The 4699-nt window shown below is 41.5% G+C and overlaps 1 pseudogene; it reads left to right on the plus strand.

Annotated features, from left to right (window-relative positions):
• Positions 1-3731: 3731 nt before the first annotated feature.
• On the plus strand, positions 3732-4448 carry LOC131810505 (bridging integrator 3-like; annotated as a pseudogene).
• The last annotated feature ends 251 nt before the right edge of the window (positions 4449-4699 follow it).

A 4699-nucleotide genomic window follows, 5' to 3' on the forward strand; every position in this document is an offset into this window, starting at 1 on the left:
TCAAAGGGCAAAAATCTGTGGCCCATTACTAGTGGGTGACAGGCTTGGGTGTTGCTCTTGGCATCATCTACCCCTCCCCTTGTCTTCACTCCAGCATACTGCATTGAGGAATTTAGTGGCGTAATGTAAGGATAAAGTGTATAGAGACAGAGCTGAGCTATCAGTGGATTCTTCCTGGGAACAGTCTTCCAAGGAAGTATCAGACAACAATAGTATTTGAGAACATCTTTGAATAATTAATTCATGTTTTCAGGTGAGCCAGGAATGAGAAAGCATTCTAGGCTAAGAAGACAACAGGTATGAGAAAAAGGTATGGAAGCTTTTGTTCCTTAAAGGAATGACTTAAAACTTTCTGTTCATTTTCATTTTCTTTTCAAGATTTATTTATTTGAGAGAGAGTGTGTGTGCACATGTGTACACTAGTGGGGGAGGATCAGAGGGAGAGCATCACAAGCAAACCCCAGGCTGGGCATGGAGCCTGATGTGGGGCTTGCCTGGGGGCTTGATTCCATGAACCATGAGATCATGACATACGTTGAAACCAAGAATTGAATGTTCCACCAACTGAGCCAGCCAGGTGCCCCTAAACTTTCCCTTCATTTCTAGACACAAATGAGGTGCTTAATAAAGTCTTGTTGACTTAATTTGTATAGCCATTCTCTTTGTCCTATGCAGCAGACATGTTCCTGGCCTCTCTAATATTGCCTTCCCCTTTCTCCTCAGTAAGAAAACGTGTTTCGGGTTTTTTGTTGTTGTTGTTGTTGTTTTGGTTGTTTGTTTGTTTGTTTTTTTTTAAGAGGCAGTATACCCCTAGCCAGAAGACTGTGGTTCCTAGCCTCCCTTGCAGCTTGAGGACATAAACAGAAATTATGAGGAAGGCTTCTGGAAAGTTCTAAAAGAGATGGATAGACAGCTTGTTCCTTTTTGGCCTTTTCTCATATATTCTGATTCCTTCTTAGAACCATGCATTCACAGTCATGGGTCCAGTGGCTGGGACCGAAGGTCAGCCTTGAGGTTGGAAACCATATGATAGAGATGATAAAACTGGACAGTGAAAGGATCCTCTGTCCCTGACTACAGTGTGAGGTTACCCTACCAATTCTGAATATCTATTTAAAGAAATACTTTATGCAAAAAATAAATTTCCATCTTGTTTCAACTACTGTTATTTCTGTCCTCTGCTATTGCAGCCAAATACAATTCCTGAGTAATGTATCCCAAATTCAGTATCAATTCCAGGAGGGTGGATGACTGGGGCACTTACAAATACTTATGGTTAGAAATTACTAGTTGAAAAATGTGCAGAAATACTGAGAAAATTTCCCAGCTGGACCCCATTCCCAAGGTGGATCTCAAAGACAGTTTTATATCAACTATATAACCTGGAAGAATTCCAGAAGCTTTTCAAGGAAGAGAAAGTGGCTGCTGTTGCCGCTGATACTGCTATAGTTGAGTGGAAACTGAAAGGCTGGAATGATGACCTTTCAAGAAGAACAAATGTTATTAAATAATGGATTTTGTCCCACCTCCTACAACAGTCAAGAGCAAAAGGATGAAAAGGGAATCCTATTCTTCTATTAATAATGCTGAGAGTCAGCCTCATGCTGACAAAGCAGAAAGCAACTGTAAAATTAGCAGTTTTGCCTGCAAATTAGCCCCTTGCAAAGCCATAAAAAGAGAAAAGGAATTAAGAAAAAAGTTCTATTAATGGAGTCAAGGATGGAAAAACCAAGAATGACAGAGCATAAATACCCAGAAAACTGATACTTATTTTAAGGAAGATATTATTCAGGTTTTAAATAGCTGCTTATAGCTGTGTATGAAGAAAGTGTTAATTTATAGCCCTTGAATCAGTGGCCTTTCTTAATGGCTCCTTGGAGCAAATCTATCAGAACTTGAAGAGCACAAGGCTTATCTTGATGTTAATGAAAACTACCCTAGCCACCCCTATCTGGGATATTACTATTCCACTTTAGAATGAAAGGCAATGCAGTAGGTAGAAAGATGTTAAATTTCAGAGGCAGACAAAGTTAGGTTTGAACCTGTTTCTGTCCCTTGCTAGCCCTGAGAAAGTCTTTTTACCATCCTGGGCTGCTGTTTTACCTTCTATCAAAGCAGACAGTGATTATGCACTATTGTGTTAGTAGCATTAAATTAAGTAAGATGCAAAGAATTTGGTCCCTATGAGGTTGTTAGCAAATGTTAACCTTTTTCTACCTTTTCTTCCTTATCAGAAGGTCAGAAACATCAGACTTGGCAAACCCATGACAAGCACTTAAATTGAGCTCTGCGAAATTCTCCCCATAAGAAGATCAGTTCCTACAGGGGAGCTGAACACATTTTCATAATTTATGACTGGTCTCAGACAACAGGCCCCCTTTTGTAATTTTATGAAAATGATAAATCACTATTCAATAGTAGGAAATAATCAGAAGAAAGGAACAGGGACATCTTTAACAATAAAAAGGCAGGGGGCTCCATTTCCAACAAGAATCATACCCAGGAGGAGAAATTTGAAATTGGTGCAGTTTGCTTCATTATAGCATTGGCAGTTTTCACAGCTGTAGTCATCTAATTTTATCTAAGAGAAGGTGAGGAGTTTGGGGCTCCCTTGGAGGGTGGGGGTGAGTCTCTTCCTGCTTTCTTGGTTCAAAAGTGTATTTTACATCTGAAACATAGATTTTTCCTCTTGGGGCTGAAAAATGACAAAAGATAGACAAAGGAATTAAATCCACAGATGCACATGAAAGGCAAACACTGTTTGAAGGTGGATAAAGTATTGAAAAAGATCTTAACAGCACTTCAAAAAAATCTCCTGGTTGAAGGCTGTGGCTTGTAAGACTGGGCAAATTTGTAAAACTCCATCTGAACCAGAACCATGAGTCAGAGCTGCCACCGAACATTGTAATGTAAACCCAGACTCCTTCTCCTTCAAGTTCTTCATATCTTACTGAAGGTCACAGGATCTAGTTTAGATGGGAGTCTTAGAAATAACTGAAATTCCTCAACAACATTACCATTGCGTGGTCTTTCTACTTGTGTTTGAGCACCTCCAACAATAGAGAAGTACGTTCTTTCCAGAGAGGGGTTTAGTATAGTTCAACACAAATGAGTTGAGATGTTCTAATTGCTAGACCATTATTTGTGTACAGGATATACATTAATTCCCTTTGGCTGCCATAAAAGAGTACCACAAATTAGGTGGCTTAAAACAATAAAAAATTCATCATGCTACAGTTTTGAAGGCACAAAGTTTGAAATCAAAGTGTTTGTAGGGTCATGTTCCTTCTGAAACCTGTAAGGGAAAGTGCTTCCTTGCTTCTAGCTTCTTGATTCTGCATTAATATAACCCTCTGCAGAATTTTTTGTATATGTAATATCCTGCACATATGTTTGGGTTGACTTAATCCTTTGCATAATTTTTAACTCTAAGTACAAGTAGTCTCCTTAAAAAAGAAAAAAGAAAAGGGGCGCCTAGATGGTTCAGTGGTTTAAGCCTCTGCCTTTGGTTCAGGTCATGGTCTCAGGGTCCTGGGATGTAGTCCTGCATTGGGCTCTCTGCTGAGCAGGGAGCCGACTTCCTCCTCTCTCTCTGCCTGGTTCTTTGCCTACTTGTCATCTCTCTCTCTGTCAAATAAATAAATAAAATCTAAAAAAAAAAAAAAAAAAGAAAAAAAAAAGAGGACCAAGTTGCCACTGAAGACCCTCATGACACAGTCAAGATTGAGACTATGAGCTGTATTCCTTTCAAGACTGGGCAGCCAAAGAAAGAGGGTATCCCCAGATAGTGGGAAGAAACTCTGAAAGGGTGTACAGAGAACTCCAGCATCTGGAAGAGCTGAGCAAGAGGCTGTGGAAGGACATGAAGTGTGAGATAACCTTGGACTTATTCTCTATCCCCCTCTGCGAGCAAGCCCAGGATTTTCTGAACTTACTGACAGCTGAGGACATGGCCATGAAGTGGACGAATGCCCTTCATCAAGGGAAGATGAACCAAATCCAAAAGACTGTGACTGAACCCTTATGGAAGTTTGGCAGTATCTTCCCTAGCCTTACATGGTGCTGAAATGGCAGAACAGCACTCATAGGACTGTAGAAGATCGCAGGCCAAGGTGGAAAAATACATGAAAGAGGAGAGGTCAAGGCCAGTGCTGGCCAAACTCCCCCAGGTCCAAGCAGAGCCTTGGCCTGCATGGGATGACTTTGGCACCAAGAATAAGTAGCTCCTGCATAAGATACTGCAGTTCTACAATAATCAACTATGTTAATTCCAGCTCAGCTTTGAGTCCCTGATTTACGAACAGGTGGTAGAATAGTCTGAAATGCATAAGGTCTTTGGAGACATGACCCAACAGCTTGGCCAGCCTGGACATCTGGACAAGCAGCAGGAGTGGAAGAATGAGGCCAAATGGAGTGAGCTCAGACCCCTCCTCTGTTGTGGCTGGTGACTGAATCCCAGTCACCCTTAGAGGATTCCTGGGACCCAAGTCAGTCTCTCAAGTAATCTCAAGCTTAGGCTCAGGTGTAAGCTCAGCAAAAAGTCCTTACATGGAAGAAGTATGGCGGCCCATAAGGCTAGGGATAGAGGCAGCTCCTGCTGCACTTCAGCAGCGCTTGGCAGTGAGCCTGACACCAGACACCCTAAGCAGTAGCTCTCTCCCTGCCCAATAGCCATAGCCTGCAGACCCAGGTGAACAGG

This window comes from Mustela lutreola, chromosome 10, assembly GCF_030435805.1.
Source record: "Mustela lutreola isolate mMusLut2 chromosome 10, mMusLut2.pri, whole genome shotgun sequence".
Taxonomy (NCBI): domain Eukaryota; kingdom Metazoa; phylum Chordata; class Mammalia; order Carnivora; family Mustelidae; genus Mustela; species Mustela lutreola.